This window comes from Brassica rapa, chromosome A07 (assembly GCF_000309985.2).
Source record: "Brassica rapa cultivar Chiifu-401-42 chromosome A07, CAAS_Brap_v3.01, whole genome shotgun sequence".
Classification (NCBI taxonomy): Eukaryota; Viridiplantae; Streptophyta; class Magnoliopsida; order Brassicales; family Brassicaceae; genus Brassica; species Brassica rapa.
Window position 1 is genome coordinate 5,987,908 of NC_024801.2, and position 18,831 is coordinate 6,006,738.

General features: G+C 42.1%; 1 protein-coding gene across 1 annotated transcript in view; it reads right to left on the reverse strand.

Annotated features, from left to right (window-relative positions):
* LOC117126544 overlaps positions 1-18,831 on the reverse strand; it is a 391,277-nt gene that overhangs the window by 367,666 nt on the left and 4,780 nt on the right. The gene's annotated exons all lie outside the window — the stretch shown is intronic.

Sequence of the window (18,831 nt, forward strand, 5' to 3'; positions counted from 1 at the left end):
TTCCTATACACCCGAATGATCAAGAAAAGACAACGTTTACATTCCCCTATGGAACTTTCGCATATCGCAGAATGCCATTTGGTCAATGTAACGCCCCCGCTACTTTCTGATACCACTCAAATTACCCTAAGGAGTGTTACTCTCATCAAAAGAGGTTCAGATGTAGTACTTAGGGATCGAATCCACAAGGAGCTAGGGAACAATTAAATCTAGTGTTTATTAATTCTAAAGGTTGTAAATGTTTAAATGGAATAGCAATAGTAACAAGCGAGTAAATAATAAATGTAACTTGGCTGGAAATGGTATTAGATGCAGGGCCACTATTCAGGTGTTGGAGATTATAATACCTATAGATGCCTAACTGTTGCATGCATGATATATTAGAGCTCATTCGCTTAACTCAGTGATCAGCTGTCGCATGTACCACTGGTTAACAGACTAGATCTCGTGTCTCACTGGTTAGTATGCAGACACAAGAGAGTGTCGATCGATAGTCTATTAAGACATCGACAGATACACCTTTGCCAACATCGATTGATTGTCAGTTGAGGACATCGATCGACGGGTTCTAGCAAGGCCTATGCGCGAGTATGAAATGCTGTACTAAGATTCTAAATTGGCGGTTAGCCCTCTCTAGCAATCCTAATATGATAGATAGATGTCAGGATGGGATAACAAGGGTGCTTGAATATGCAATCCTATGATCAAATTCTAGTTAGCTAGGCTAAAACAAGCAATGAATACAAATCTATCATGAATATTACAACAAGGCAGATCTATAGTTTGGGGCTAATCCCACAAACCTATCTGAACTCTGGATCTAACAGTTGAACTACTCAGACATAGCAAATAAATTCATATCAATAGATAAATAGAAACTCATAGAATAGACAAAAAGAAATAGAAACAAAGAGTTCCAATCACAAGTGATCTTCTCTCCCAAATGAAACTTGTAACAAAACTAGGTCTAGAAAAAGCTCTGTTCTTCTGCTGTCAAAAACACTAGGCAGTATATATTCTACTAGGTTAAAAACTCGTCAGGACATTTTGGTAATTTGGCTTGGCCTTGGTTTTTAAGTCTGCTGAATCCAAAATGTCGCGTCTGGTGTCTCGACATCGATCGATGGTACTTGTGTACATCGATCGATATCAATCTTCATCTGTCGAGGCATTTCCTGATATCGATCGTCAGCACTGATGCGCATCGATCGATTATTCTTCCTCTCGTCGACCTCTAAGTGGTCAGCTCGGGTGAAATGTCCTTTAAGCTCCAAAATGCTCCAAAGTCATAGCTTTACTCCGAAATGCACCTGAACCTGAAAACATACCTAGAAGAGTAGAAAACATAGATATATATATATATATATATATATATATATATATATATATATAGTAAAACTATATACCATGGATAAAAATGGGTCAAATCCAAGGTATATCAACTCCCCCAGACTTACCCTTTTGCTTGTCCTCAAGCAAAACATACAGGCAGTCTCTCTGAAAGCGGTTTGAAAATATTTAGGGATTTAAGATTTTAAAACATAGAAATCTTTCCTCAACAATTTTGCAACCACATTTAAAAAGTCCTAATCACAAAAGCACAATATGCAATATCCTAGCTTAGCAACCTTTTCTAACATAACACAACTCATCAATTCACGTCTGACATCCCCTCTCATGATTTCATTTCTTAGCATAAATATAAAGTGAATGCTTTACCTTGGGAGTATCGATCACATGATGCAAGGATTTCACACAGGTATCTGGAGCTGCAGGTAAAAGTTAGTTCCTATTTTCTCTCTCTCTCTAAATTTCTCTCTTGAGTCAAAGTCTGCTTCCATTGCAGGATCAGTGACCAAGATTGGACAGGCTTCCATTAATCAAAACTTAATGGTGGTTGCCACCAAGTTATGTTCACTTCTTTTTGACCTATATCCAAGAGTTCTTTGTGAAAGCGAGCCTTAAAGATTGCCGCCTCCAAGTCCCATTTCGAACTCTTTTATTTGAGTCCTTATGAATCAAGCCTTAATGGTTTTAGCCACCAAGTCCTGTTCAGACTCATCCTAATTAAACAATAGTCTTATTTATATTTTTTTATTTATTTTATTTTTATTATATATATATATATACATATTTTAATACTCACTAACTAATCTAGGGTCGAAATTTAGAGAGAGAAAATGTGATAAATAATCTAAACCAGGCGTTACCTTCCAGACCTGTCTGAAGAATCCAATCCCATGTATACCAAGCCCCAGGACAAGCGGTTATGTCAGGTTTAGTGTTGGAAATCAGCTTTGGCTACTTCATACGGTTCAAGGTAAGTGTGTAGTTGATAGGTTGATCCGCTTTAGCATCTTTAGTGCTATCTGCAATCAGTAAATCTAAAATGGTGCTAAAGATTGGTTAGATATTTATGTTTAAATCAATATAGGATTATAGTCCCTATTTTCAATAGCTAAGGATAATTTATTTGAAATTCCTTTTTACATAAGAATAAAATAAATTATATCAGTAAATCTCCCCCCATACTTAAATTACACTGTCCCAGTGTAACTCAGCCGGAGTTATGATGAATAGTTTATGATGTACGAAATGTAACAAGTTGGGAAGATACATCTGACCGGATTAGATATCGATCGATGTGTAAGTGTCACATCGATCGTCGTGTGGTTGCCTGTGTCGAACGATGTCGACGTCTCGTCGTCGGTCGATATTCAGGTCCTCCTACTTGGGTCTCCTAAATCTGAAAGAAATAAAACAAAAGAAATTAAATGCTAGCAAATAAAACCAAAGTAAAATACCTAATAGTGGGTTGCCTCCCACTCAGCGCTTGGTTATAGTCATTTAGCTTGACTGTGGTAGTAATTGGCTATTGGGTGGAGAAGCAGATGCTTGTTGGAAAGCAAGCATCCACGTCATCTCTGCGCATTCTGGACCAAGATGCAATGAAACTTCTTGTGGCCTTATCATTTCTTGTCCATTTGTCATCCATCTTCTCAAGTACTTTGGAGATGTTCGGTAGCCTTTCTTGAATGTTGTCAATGCTGACCTGGTGCCAGCCTATGTGTCATAGGCGTATGCTGAAAGTTCTGTCAGTTCCTTTTGCATTGACTCTACCGTCTTGTGTATCAGCTGCTCGCCGATTGGTGTAGACTCGGTGTCGATCGATGCGATTATGTGTTCGTTGGTCGATCTCGGCGAGTTGCCATCGATCGATTTCGCTAGCGTCCTGTCGATCGATGCTGATATCTGATGTTGAGCTGCGAGTTGCCTCTGAATGGCTTTGACTTCTTTTTGTAGCCATTCTGCGTGGTTGTCTACTCCACTGATTTTGTTGTCGAATGGAAAGTAGATGTCATCGCAGCGTTTGTCAAGTCGTTCCGCCATGGTGTCTAGAGCAGTGTAGATCTTGGATGTGATCTTGTCAACCTCTGCTGCTGTGCAAGGAAGTAACTCCACAGGTTTCTTGCCATCGATCCAAGGTCCTCGTAACCTGTCAATCAATGTTGATTTTGCCTGCAAAAAACTTTGATTAGTAATGTTCTCAATATCCTTTTGGGCATCAAGTAATTGATTAGACAATTTGTTTAAATATGTCATGATTGGTGATATAAAACGGTCATGCATATCCTCGTAAGTCCTCAGCCTCTCATTCATGGCTGAGACTTTGGCGTCGAGCGATGTGAAGGTACACAAGTCGATCGATGTGGCTGGTTGTTGGTCCTTCTTGCGAATGGTAAGCAGATCTTGCTGTAGTAGCTCGATTTTAGTGCTTAGCCAGTCCACGTTTTTGTTGAGAGGGCAATAAACGTCACTTATCCTTGTGTCGATGTATGAGACTTCCCATTCATCCCTGTGTTGTGTTGTGTTGAACATTGCGGTTCTACAGGGATCTGAGCTGTAGGAAGACTAACGTCGATCGATGTTTCACGTGGTGCGTCGATCGATGCTGAGGTCGTAGCTTCCTTCTCAAGTTGCTGGCGTAAACTCTCAATTTCTGTCCTCATTTCTACCATACATCTGAAAAGCTCATTGTAGCCTCTATCCAAAGGCTGATGTGTATCATCTACCAATGTTTTGACCTCCTCTCCCAGTTTCTCCTGATCTCCACAAATACCAAACACCATTTCATCGATTTCTTCTCTGGTGTTGAGTTCTGGTGCCAGTCTTGTGGGTGTGAAGGAAGTGGCATGTTCTGGAAGACAGATGTGGCTCTCCTCAAAAAGAGATGCTCTTTCCAGTATTTTCCTGATGTTGTCCTTTGTGACAGGTATCATCTCACCAATTACGCCTCGTGCGTGTCCACACTCATCTCTGTAGACTCCATACTCGTCCCTTTGTTCCCAAGTGAACTTTCTGGCTTCGTACATGTCAAAAGCACGGTTCCCCAATTCATACCGTCTGTCGATCGACGTCGGGTCATCCTTATCGATCGACATTGGTGTTACCCTGTCAATCGATGTCTCCGTTGTACCGTCGATCGATGCTTGCACTTTTGGTTGGCGTGATAGATCTGGGTTGATCTCTGTTGTGGCGACTCATGCGTGGTTGTTAGGATCTGTTTGAATGACGTCTTGAGTGCCACGTTGCTGTGAGAATAGGTTGTCAGGTCCATTGGCTATTTGAAGGATGTCTGCTATGTCCTCTCTGGACACTTGTAAAATCCTTCCATCCATTGCACGTGCGTTGCCATCTGGGTCCCTGAAAATACCAAATTCATCAGGTGTTAGAAAACCGTAATCAATGTTTGCATAATCATTCAATTTAGAAATAAAAAGATTAGGGTTTAGAGTAGTATCGATCGATGTAGATACAGTCACATCGATCGATGGCTGTGTAATTTCTGCAGAACTTTTGTTCTTGAGATGATTACTCTTCATGGATTTTTCTGTTGATGTAGAAGGAAGAGTGTTCATCTTTTTTACTTGTGTGTTCGCTCTGATGTGTGTAGGTGATTTCGGGGGTGCAAAATGATTTATATAGGTATCTATAAACCTAGTTGGGGAGATAATATTCTCATGCTCTTGGATTTTCGCTGCGGCGCGAATATCGATCGATGTTCCTTTCGGGGTGTCGATCGATTTGAGCGGTTGTTTTGCTGGACAAGGGTGGGTATCGACCGATGTGGAGTTCACAGCGTCGAACGATGTTGGAAACGTGTTGGTGAACTTATGTGTTTCAAGTCTTTCATCCTGCAAAGATATTTCTATTGCACGTTCTTTCCAGTAATCCTCATTAGGTGAAGTAATTACAGTGTCAACTGCAAAACTTTCATGGAAACCACTGTCTGCCCAACTGCCTATGGAATAATCATCATGTCCTCTCTCGCTTGGAGGTTGGAAGGCAAAATGTTGGTAACAATGATTTGGTGAAGCAAAATGGTCAAGTGGGTGCATTACGTCGAGTGACGTGTTGTTGCGGTCATCGGTCACCATTGACACATTGAAATCGATCGATGGAAAGATTGGGGTGTCGATCGATTCCGAGTACTGCCCTGATCCCTACTCTGTGCTTCATGTCGAGAGCTTTACCCAAGCTTATGACACTGCTTTAAAATCACGTATCGGAAGAGAAAGGTTCAATATCTGACAAGCTCTTACTGGCAACCGTAAGACAAGATCGGAGTTTTACGGAAAGATAAATATGGTTTACGGAGAATTGATGGAGAAAGCAGATTCTTTAGGAGAACTAATCCGAAAATTAGAAGGTCAAGTAGCTGAGATTGCAACTGCCATAAAGAGAGACGCTGGATGTCTTCCCGGAAGAACTGATCTAAACCCAAGACGTCAAGTCAGTGCCGTAATGCTGCGCAGCGGGAAAAACCTCGCAGCAGATACGAGGAATAATTCAGATGTTGGAAAGCCTGACGACGCCGACAAGACCGGGAAAAGCAACTTTCATCCTATTCTTCTTAATGATCTTGACCCAAATCCATCTCAAGAGAACCGGAAAACCACCACTGAAACGGCTAAGGAAAAGACAATAGACTTAGAACTAGAAGAAGATATGGAGATTGAGGATGAAATCGATCGACAGTACGGAACTGTCGTCGATCGATCCAAAACACCTACCATCGATCGACAACCTGAAAAACCCGTCGATCGACAACCTGAAAAACCCATCAATCGACGGTCTACTCAACCCGAGCCCATAATTGAAAGAGTCTATAGAACTTTACCACCTTTTCCTCCTAAAACGCAAACTAAGAAATCATTAGAAAATGCAATCTGCAAGAAAGCCTTAGATAAGATTACTGTCGAGATGTCCCTTAGTGATGCTATAAAAATAGCACCTTCAATTAAGAAGTATATAAAGGATATGACATCTCCAAACTATCCGATTGCAGAACATAGCGTGATGATGATTTCAGAAGAAGTAAGTGCTATGATTAAAGGAGAAACTCCAACGAAGAGATCAGATCCTGGTAGTTTCGTCCTAGATTGTAAAACACGACTCGAGGCCCATCCTGGTAGCTACGTAGCGACCGGGCTCGAGCCAAAGTTCGGTCGCTGCATAGCGACCGAGCTCTTCCGAACATCGGTACGACACCAGTCCATGCATTCTCGTCAAACCTTCAAATGCTATCTCCCGAAGACAGTAGCGAGCTCAGTCTATGCTTTCCGCTATTCTAAATCAACAATCAAACTTTGCGGATTAGAAACACTTCGAGTTGGAAGACGGCCCAAAGGGACCTAAAACACGACTCGAGGCCCATCCTGCGATTTCTTAACCAAAAGCCCGTAAACCACAGCACGGTTTACGCTTGGTCCACAAGGAAGGATAAATGTCAAGTTTCCGCGGATGAATACGGAAGTTTTGAAGAAAATTGTGAAAATCGGGAAAAATGGAATATCTCCATTTTTATGCTATGACGGCTTAAGGGCAGAAGAGTAAAAGCGTAAACCGACCTTGGAGCTAGTATATAAGGAGTCCTAGGCGAGGAGCATAAGAGAGATCTTTTTAGACTCGGAATTCTCTGCACTTAGAAACTTTAGGCTTATTCTCGACAAGTTCGGTTTCTATGACTCGCACTCGATTACTAGACGAACTCGCCCAGGCAGTTCGATCTCTTGTCCAGCTCTATCAATTGAACTACGTTCGGCTTGATCCTCGAAAGGGGTACGTAGGCAGCCTTTAACAAGGTTCAGTCCGAAATCAATCAAAAACCTTTTCTTTATCTATTTTGTCTTTCGTTATCGAGCTGCGACTCAACTAGGTTTGAGCTATTAGGCCGCTAGAACTAGGTAACTCGCTGACAGCCTTTGCGGCCAAAGCTTTCATGATCTCTTGTAATGATCGCAACGCTCTTACGCGGACTCGAAATAAGATCAACAGTTTTCCCTAAACTCGTTTGTTATCTTTTCATAATTTCCGCATGTATTTGGTCACTTGTCGTTGGCTCCCGCAGAGATCCGGGACCTCTAGAAAATTAGGGTTTTCCTAGTTTCCTTATTTAAACGGAAATCGACAGTGCGAATTTCGGTTCCCACAGTTTGGCGCTAGAAGGAGGGGGGGGGTAACGGATTACTCTTACTTATGGCCACAAAACGCTTGATCGAAACGATGTTTGGATATATGAAAGACAAACTCGCAGCACTGACTGCTCCTATGGCCAACGCTTACGCAAATGCCGTAGTTTTCAACAAATCGAAAACTTAGTTGCGACCTTCCGCCACAGGAAGAGCACTAAAACAAGCTCGCGATTTCTCCCTGTAAACACGAAGGGAAATGATAAATCTTATCAAAACCCCGTAAAGAAATCTCGATGCGTAAGGGTTTTACCAAAACACGTTTTCCGAAAACATTTCGGAAGGATAAAACTTGTTCTCCCAAAATAACCGCTGAAAAACCCCTACGTTAATCGCGGAAAAAGGAAACACAACAAAACGATTACACAACTCAGTCGCTACGTAACGACCGAGCACGCAGACGGCTCGGTCGCTACGTAGCGACCGAGCACGCACACGGCTCGGTCGCTACGTAGCGACCGAGCACACACGCTGCTCGGTCGCTATGTAGAGACCGAGCACACACGCTCCTCGGTCACTACGTAGCGACCGAGCACGCACACGGCTCGGTCGCTACGTAGCGACCGAGCACACACGCACACGCTGCTCGGTTGCTACGTAGCGACCGAGCACACACGCTGCTCGGTCGCTACGTAGCGACCGAGCACGCACACGGCTCGGTCGCTACGTAGCGACCGAGCACACACGCTGCTCGGTCGCTACGTAGCGACCAAATACGCACACGGCTCGGTCACTACGTAGCGACCGAGCACACACGCTGCTCGGTCGCTACGTAGCGACCGAGCACACACGCTGCTCGGTCGCTACGTAGCGACCGAGCACGCACACGGCTCGGTCACTACGTAGCAACCGAGCACACACGCTGCTCGGTCGCTACGTAGCGACCGAGCCCGCTCACGCTACTTGGTCGCTACGTAGCGACCGAGCCCGCACACGATGCTCGGTCGCTACGTAGCGACCGAGCACGCACACACTGCTCGGTCGCTGCGTAGCGACCGAGCACGCACACCGCTCGGTCGCTACGTAGCGACTGAGCTCAAGCCAACTCTCCACTCGCTACGTAGCGACCTGTAAAGCCTCAGAAAGATCCTCCTTTGGGTTCTCTTTTGAATCCTCATCGAAACGCTTTTCGTTTCGTTTCAATCGGAGTTTCCGTTAAGATTTTACGACGAAAACAAGTAGGACTCTTCTTGGCCTTCTTCCACTCGCTACGTAGCGATCTGTCAGACCGTCAGTCGCTACGTAGCGACCTGTAAGGCCTCAAAGGGGTCCTCCTTTGCGTTCTCCTTTGAATCCTCATCGAAACGCTTTTCGTTTCGTCTCAATCGGAGTTTCCGTTGAGATTTTACGACGAAAACAAGTGGGACTCGTCTTGGCTTCCTTCCACTCGCTATAGCGACCGAGATGACATCCTCACTCGCTATAGCGACCTTTCAGGCCTCAAAGGAGTCCTACTTTGCGTTCTCCTTTGAATTCTCATCGAAACGCTTTTTGTTTCGTCTCAATCGGAGTTTCCGTTGAGATTTTACGACGAAACCAAGTGGGACTCATCTCGGCTCCCTTCCACTCGCTATAGCGACCGAGATGACATCCTCACTCGTTATAGCGACCTGTCAGGCCTCAATCCTTTGCGTTCTCCTTTGAATTCTCATCGAAACGCTTTTCGTTTCGTCTCAATCGGAGTTTCCGTTGAGATTTTACGACAAAAACAAGTAAAACTCATCTTAAACTCCTTGGCTTGTTTCTGCTCACCCTACCTCCATCTTTGCGTTCACTTTCGAATCTCGATCGAAACGTCTCTTGTTTCGCCTCGATTGAAGTTACCATTGAGACTTTATGATATAAAAAAAAAACCGCAAAGACCTATTTTCTCGCATGGATTCAGATTAATCGTATAAAACGGCAACGGTTAACTTAACACCTTAGCCGCCTTAACTATACGATTACGTTGAACCTTTTTACAAAAATTGACGTCTTATCTAAGGAGAAGATAACAATATAGTTCGGAAGATAAATGTCAAGTTTCAAAGGATAAACACCAATATCGGAAATGGCGAACATACACGAGAATAGGAAACAGAAATGAGCACGCAAAACTGAGAAGGGACAAAACTGCATCTTCGAGAGAACTAAGGTATTTCCGACTTAAAATTTTTGAAATCAGACTTGGAATTTTCGTAGGAAATTACTTTGAGGCTGCCATAGAACTTTAGGGAACGTAAAACCTAGGCGGATAGTCTAGCGAACTAAGTTTTAAGCGATTTTTCCTGTCTCGATATATTGTTCCATAATTGTTCATCCAGATCTTGCAAACCGATCTGAACTCTCCGAAAGTCGAGAAACGATCGCCACGCATATCAAGCTCGCTTCCTAAAGAGAGAAAAAGTTAGAGACATGAACGTCGTCTTAAAACCGATTCGTTTCTGGCAATTTTCTCGGAACCGACATATCCCAAGTCGTCAACGTGGAAAACAACCAAATCACAGTCCAAGCGTCGTCTATAAATCGTCCCGAATTATCGATCATTCCAAACATCAGAAGAGGAAACGTACACAACCCTTCAAAGTATCGGTTCAACCGTTTTCTTTTGTAAAATAAAAAAGGAGAGTAGGTACGTATACTATACTCGTATACTCCCAAACTTCAAAAAACTTCTGCAAATCGTCAAGAATAGGCAAACGACAATCTTAATATTCGTCTAAACGCTAGCAACATATCCAGACGATCATGAACATAATCTCAAAAACTATACATCATTTCTTGTCGCAATCATGCGTACAGAAAACTTGTACCAATATCAAACTGAAACTCGACGATTAGCCAAAGTATTGAAGCCTTTTCTGGCTTCAGAAAGCCAGTTTCGCTTTAAAAATTTCTACGAGAAATCTTCAATCGCCAAAGCATTTTTTTAGTTTCCGTTGTACCAAGTAAGTCACGGAAAAGCATCGAAAACATTTGCGACAAAGAAAACTCGCGAATATATGTAGCATCGTGCACATTAAAAGGAGCACTTTCCTCCCGATGGTTAGCTAGATCCACTTCTGGTTGACCAATTCGTTCAAGAAACGAATGTGTCATGAGAATCCTCTCGAAAAACCTATGAAAAACGTTCCGCGACTAGATCGTATTGAAATAAACTTCGGTAATACTCCATGGGTAACTCCAAGCAACTTTCACCTAAGATCAAAATCACAGCGGGAACGTTTGTCGTAGAACCCGCAGAAACAATGCTACTTTGACATATGTATACATATCACTGATTTACGACCTTCATAAAATCGGTTATATGATATGATAAATTATCGTATAGCCCATAGTCGGAAATCATATGATAAATTCTTCGTAACGAAACTAAGTCCTAACAACCAAACGGTTAACGGAAAATCTAAACTTTTCGAAAATTGACCAAGTTCAATACGCTCCACAATTCACTTTAAGCCCGCAACGTTTTAACCATAATACGCGGCATGTAAGGAAAAATTTGTAACAAAGCTTCTAGAGCTATACGAAACATCCTAAAAAATGCACGAAATACATCTCGGAAGGCCAACACTTCACAAAGCACTATGAAGGAAAACGCTTGTTCCCATGGACAAATTTACACGACACCTCAGTCATAATTCTTCGATCGCAAATAAAACTATTAGCATCCAAACATGAACAACAATTTTGGCTGCGAACATTCGTAGTCAAACTAGAATGTTTTTCAAACGCATGGCTAAGACTAAACCCTTGCAACATCGCGAAATATCTTCAAGCCCGCGAACATTTCAAGCACGAAACGTGGCATACGAAAGAATAACAAATCTTCAGCATCGCGAGACGTCGCAGACGCCTGAAGATTAGTTCTTCGACGAAATTTCCTTCCTCGATAAAAACACCTTCATGGAAAACCAAACAGTCATACGCACTAACATCTTCTCAAAAAATATTCTTCGCGAAGACACGAAACGGTATTTCTTACCATTAAGTTTGTTGCTGATCACAACAAACTCTCAACGTCCTAAACAGACATAGCCATCTCACGAAGATGACTCTCTTACATCCGACACAAGGATAATAGCGCTATAAAAGAAATCCGAAATTTTGGTCCAGCACTTCCGGTCTCCGGAGAGATGCTCGATTCGTATCAAACAAGTCGTATAAGCCGAGAACCTATCGCGGACTTTAAATCGATACGAATCAGGAAGAAATCGCAACAGGAAAAACGATAGCCGACCAGTCACCGCACAATCCTTAAACCGAAAGTAAACCTAGGTCTTGCCCTAAACCCAGCGCACTGGTCTCTAACATCTCTAGGCATAGTATCAAACACCCTGATACGAGATCCCAAAATTTGTCTCTTTGCCAATATTCGAACGTCTTCAGAAAATCCCGCAAGTTTACACACTGCGGAAAACTCTCGAAACAGATTATTGATATGGCAATTCACACAGAGTTAGATTACGAGACGACAACTCGTAGTCTTCCCTCTACACCCATACAAAATGCCATCGGCAGCAACACGCCTTATAACCGCTACATAAAAACTAGACCATAAAGGTCCTACTGGAAAACTAGTCATAAGAACCTTAACTCCAAGACGAACTACGAAAGGCTTGATCCCTTCAACAAGGGTACGTAGGCAGCCGTCATAAGGCGCAGCCCCAATCTTATCGCGTTTTCTACTTTTAGGAGAGCGAGAAGATCACTTACCACAGACCTTTTCAACCGTTAATTCCGCCTAACTCACCTAACTTGCCTAACTTGCCAAGCCACTCGCTAGAACCTCACGCTAGAAACTCATGGTTCTAACGAGCTGGGGGGCTAACTGTTGGAGTCAAAATCGGTCACGACGGAATCAATGTCTGAAAGTCCGTAAAAATCAGCATAAACGTTTTTACGAAAAGTAATCTTCGTAAAGATATCTATAAGAAGAGCCTTGTAGTAAAAATCTCGTCCAAATCTCAATCGAACCACTAAATACCGATTGTCCGAAGGCAACGGACATGTATCCAAATCGGCCGCGGACAAGCTCGAGTATGGAAATCAGACCGCGGACAAGCCAAGCTCGATCGATACGCGGCGACCAAGCATGCACACAGCTCGGTCGCTACATAGCGATCGAGCTCGAGCCAAGCTCGGTCGCTACGTAGCGACCGAGCGTCCGTCTCGCTCGGTCGCTACATAGAGACCGAGCCCAAGCCAAGCTCGGTCGCTACGTAGCGACCGGGCTCGAGCCAAAGTTCGGTCGCTGCGTAGCGACCGAGCTCTTCTAAACATCGGTACGACACCAGTCCATGCATTCTCGTCAAACCTTCAAATGCTATCTCCCAAAGACAGTAGCGAGCTCAGTCTATGCTTTCCGCTATTCTAAATCATCGATCAAACTTCGCGGATTAGAAACTGTGGAAAGTTCTTTCTTTGTCAAAAGAAATCGTAGTAAACGCTTCGAGTTGGAAGACGGCCCAAAGGGACCTAAAACACGACTCGAGGCCCATCCTGCGATTTCTTAACCAAAAGCCCGTAAACCACAGCACGGTTTACGCTTGGTCGACAAGGAAGGATAAATGTCAAGTTTCCGCGGATAAATACGGAAGTTTTGAAGATAATTGTGAAAATCGGGAAAAATGAAATATCTCCATTTTTATGCTATGACGGCTTAAGGGCAGAAGAGTAAAAGCCTAAACCGACCTTGGAGCTAGTATATAAGGAGTCCTAGGCGAGGAGCATAAGAGAGAGCTTTTTAGACTCGGAATTCTCTGCACTTAGAAACTTTAGGCTTATTCTCGACAAGTTTGGTTTCTATGACTGGCACTCGATTACTAGACGAACTCGCCCAGGCAGTTCGATCTCTTGTCCAGCTCTATCAATTGAACTACGTTCGGCTTGATCCTCGAAAGGGGTACGTAGGCAGCCTTTAACAAGGTTCAGTCCGAAATCAATCAAAAACCTTTTCTTTATCTATTTCGTCTTTCGTTATCGAGCTGCGACTCAACTAGGTTTGAGCTATTAGGCCGCTAGAACTAAGTAACTCGCTGACAGCCTTTGCGGCCAAAGCTTTCATGATCTCTTGTAATGATCGCAACGCTCTTACGCGGACTCGAAATAAGATCAACAGTTTTCCCTAAACTCGTTTGTTATCTTTTCATAATTTCCGCATATATTTGGTCACTTGTCGTTGGCTCCCGCAGAGATCCGGGACCTCTGGGAAATTAGGGTTTTCCTAGTTTCCTTATTTAAACGGAAATCGACAGTGCAAAATTCGGTTCCCACAGATGTCAGGATGGGATAACAAGGGTGCTTGAATATGCAATCCTATGATCAAATTCTAGTTAGCTAGGCTAAAACAAGCAATGAATACAAATCTATCATTAATATCACAACAAGGCAGATCTATAGTTTGGGGCTAATCCCACAAACCTATCTGAACCCTGGATCTAACAGTTGAACTACTCAGACATAGCAAAGCAATTCATATCAATAGATAAATAGAAACTCATAGAATAGATGAAAAGAAATAGAAACAAGAGTTTCAATCACAAGTGATCTTCTCTCCCAAATGAAACTTGTAACAGAACTAGGTCTAGAAAAAGCTATGTTCTTCTGCCGTCAAAAACACTAGGCAGTATATATTCTACTAGGTTAAAAACTCGTCAGGGCATTTTGATAATTTGGCTTGGCCTTGGTGTCTCGACATCGATCGATGGTACTTGTGTACATCGATCGATATTAATCTTCATATGTCGAGGCATTTCCTGATATCGATCGTCAGCACTGATGCGCATCGATCGATTATTCTTCCTCTCGTCGACCTTTAAGTGGTCAGCTCGGGTGAAATGTCCTTTAAGCTCCCAAATGCTCCAAAGTCATAACTTTACTCCAAAATGCACCTGAACCTGAAAACATACTTAGAAGAGTAGAAAACATAGATATATATATAGTAAAACACTTATATACCATGGATAAAAATGGGTCAAATCCAAGGTATATCACTTTCCAACGTTGTGTGATGTCAATCTTTACGGATATGATCGAGGAATTCATGGAGGTATTCATGGATGATTTTTCAGTCTATGGATCAGATTTTAAGAGTTGCCTCGACAATTTATGCAAAGTATTGGAAATATGCGAAGAAAAGAACCTTGTCCTAAACTGGGAAAAATGCCATTTCATGGTAAACGATGGAATAGTGTTAGGACATAGGGTTTCCGCTGCTGGAATAGAGGTCGATAGAGCTAATATTGAAGTAATGACCAGTTTACCTCCACCTAAAACCGTTAAGGACGTGCGAAGTTTTCTTGGACACGCCGGATTTTACAGGAGATTTATACTGGACTTCAGCAAAATCGCTAGACCTTTAAATAACCTACTATGCAAGGATATTAAATTCGATTTTACCCCCGAATGCATGAAAGCTTTTGAAGATTTAAGGAAATCCCTTATCACTGCCTCCGTCGTACAAGTCCCCGACTGGAATCTTCCTTTCGAAATCATGTGCGATGCGAGTGATTTCGCAATTGGAGCAGTTCTAGGCCAAAGGAAGATAAAAAGCTACATGCCATTTACTACGCCAGCCGCACGCTTGATGAAGCACAACGGAATTACGCAACAAAAGAAAAAGAACTATTAGCTGTAGTTTACGCTTTTGAAAAATTCCGTCAATACTTGATTGGCTCACGAGTGATAGTTCACACTGATCACGCTGCCATCAAATATTTAATGCAAAAGAAAGATGCTAAACCTAGACTCATACGCTGGATTCTACTCCTCCAAGAGTTTGACATTGAGATTAAGGATAAGAGAGGAGTAGATAATGGAGTCGCTGACCATCTTTCTAGGATAAGGATAGAGGATGATGTCCCTATAGACGATTTCTTTCCCACAGAGAATGTTGCACACATAGATACATCTTTCGTCGGTCAAATATCTCTCACATCTGAAGATCTATCGGTCGATTCACGTAGGGATACATCGATCGATGACGAGACTGATGTAATTTCTCATCTCTCCGATAACCAAAATCACGAACCCCCGTTTATGAAGATCAACTTCGGTTTACAAGTTCATGTTTTTGGTAATGAGATTAATCTCACATCTGAGGAATTATCACAACGGGAGGTAAACGCGATTGGTAGAAACCCGGATAACCGACCCTGGTATGCCGACATAGTTAACTATTTGGCAGCTGAGGTTGAGCCAGACGAACTCAAGGGATATATGAGGAAGAAATTTTTCAGAGAAGTAAGACGCTATCATTGGGATGAACCTTACCTCTATAAGCATTGTTCTGATGGCATATACAGACGATGCGTATCCAAAGCTGAAATTCCAGACATGATTTACCAATGTCACGGAGCTGATTATGCAGGACATTTCACTACCTTTAAAACGGTTTCGAAAATTTTCCAAGCAGGATTTTGGTGGCCAACCATTTTTCGCGATGTCCATGCATTTATAACCCAATGTGACAGATGCCAAAGACGTGGAAAAATCAGCAAAAGACAAGAAATGAAACATAAGTTCATTCTTGAAGTTGAAGTCTTTGATTGCTGGGGTATCGATTTTATGGGACCTTTCCCGTCTTCATATGGAAACAAATATATACTAGTCGCTGTAGACTACGTATCCAAATGGGTCGAAGCAGTAGCTTCCCCTACCAATGACGCATCTGTGGTTATTAAACTCTTCAAGAGTATAATCTTTCCAAGATTTGGAGTTCCAAGAGTAGTCATTAGTGACGGTGGAACTCATTTCATTAAGAAAATCTTTGATAGAATGCTTAAAAAGAATGGTGTTCATCATAGAGTAGCTACACCTTACCATCCACAAACTAGTGGACAAGTAGAAGTCTCTAACCGGCAAATTAAGGAAATCTTAGGGAAAACCGTAGGAACCTCCAGAAAAGATTGGTCTAGAAAACTAGATAATGCACTTTGGGCCTACAGGACTGATATCACTCAAATTACCTTAAAGAGTGTTACTCTCATCAAAAGAGGTCGAGTTATAGTACTTAGGGATCGAATCCACAAGGAGCTAGAGAAACTATTAGATCTAATAGTTATATGATTAAGCTAGGCTAATAGGTTTTAAAACAGTAAATAAAGCAAGTAATAAATAAAACAATAAACAAGATGAACAAGGTAATTGTTCAGCTTGGCAAGGAGTAGTTTGATGGAGGGATGATTGATAGATCTAGGGTTTCTATTCAGATGTTGGAGATTATAATTCCTATAGGTACCTATTTGTTGCATGCATGATATGTTGAGCTCAACCGCTTAACTCAGTGATCAGCTGTCGCATGTTTCACTGGTTAACAAGCTAGATCTCGTGTCTCAACGGTTAGTATGTTGACAACAAAAGAATGTCGATCGATGGTCCTATTGAGACATCGACCGATACACCTTTGCCTACGTCGGCCGATAGTCAGTTGAGGACATCGATCGACGGGTTCTAGCCAGGCCTATGCGCGAGTATGAAATGCCCTATTAAGATACTAAATTGGCGGTTAGCCCTCTCTAGCAGTCCTAATATGATAGATATATGTCAGGATGGGATAACAAGGGTGCTTGAGTATGCAATCCTATGATCAAGTTCTAGTTAATTACTCTAAAACAAGCAATGAATACAAATCTATCATGAATATCACAACAAGGCGGATCTATAATTTGGGGCTAATCCAACAAACCTATCTGAACCCTAAACCTAACAAGTGGATCTACTCAGAAATAAAAACATAAATCATAGATGAATAGATATAAAACTGAAATAGAATAGATAAGAAAACCAATGGAGTTCCAGGAGGACTCTGATAGGAGTTCCTCCCTTTTATACTAAGAGAAACAATGGAAATGAAAGTGTGTAGAAAGCGTAGAAAGCGTAGCCGTCAACAATGGCTTAGAAATAACATAAATAGGGTTTCTGGTCGTCCAAGGGCATTTTGGTAATTTGTGGCTTCTAGGGCATCACGCAGTCATAAAATATACAAGGCCCATGATCTGGAATCTCCATCGATCGACGTGCAGAATGCTGCATCGATCGACGCGGCTTCCTCTTCTCGGCAGCTTCCTCTCGCGAGGCAGACTGACCACTCTTCAGTAAAACGGGCATAACTTCTGCTACAGAATGCTGATTGACCTGAGACCGGTGGCATTGGAAAGCTAACTCAATGCTCTTTCTTGTGTCAAAATATGAGCTCAATCTAACGGTCGGAAAGTCTCTATCCATAGCTAAACATCTGACGCGTCTGTGCAACTCTTCACCTCCAAAGGCTTCAAAAGACTCCAAAATCACCATATTTCCCTAAACGTCCCTGAACCTGTAAATACTCTAAATAGACTCCAAAATATAATAATTGTATCTTAAAACACTTTAAACACTTATAGACCATGATTAAAAATGGATAAAATATATGGTCTATCAACTCCCCCAGACTTACCATTTTGCTTGTCCTCAAGCAAAACAGACGGGCAGTCTCTCTGAAAGAGGTTTTGAAAACATCAGGGACTCACATGATTTAAAACTTAGAATCATCACCTCTACAATATTGCAATCCACATCTAAGAATTCCTAATCACATAACCACATTATACAATATCCTAGCTTAGTAACCAAATTTCACCTAGCCAACATCTTAGCAAATCATGTATGACATTCCCCTCTACCAACCTCATTTTTTAACATAAATAAATTTGTATGCTTTACCTTGGGAGTATCGATCACAAGACACATAGACTCTTGCCCCAACAGGTATCTGAGTAAACAGGTAGTCTTGTTCTGGTTTCTTTTACTCTATATCTCCCTTCTCTGAATACTTTTTATCTCAATTCCAATGAACAAAGATGCTGATGCAATCCATCTTATTCACCTTCTTTTCGATTTTTTTTTTTTTTTTTTTTTTCTTTCTTTTTCTTTTCTTGACAAAGTGTAGGCGAATAGTGGGGTCATCGGTAATGTACCTACCCTTCGCTTCCAACAATGTGTGATCATTCTATTAGAGTAGAATAATGGGGTCATCGGTAATGTACCTACCCCTCTAAACCGCAAGAAATCATCTCAACCTTTTATTTTATTTTATTAGGATGCCAAAGGGAGGAGATAAGGAAACCAAAATCACTCAGACTTTTACCTTTCAGACCTGAAGGAGGAATCCGATCCAGTGTATACCAAGCCCCAAGACAAGCAGTTAAGTCAAATTAGGTTGGAGGTCAGCTTCGGTTCCTTCAAACAATCTCAGCAAGTGTGAACATAGTTGACAGGTTGATCCACTTTAGTATCTTTAGTACTATCTGCAATCAGTAAGTCTAGAATGGCGCTAAAG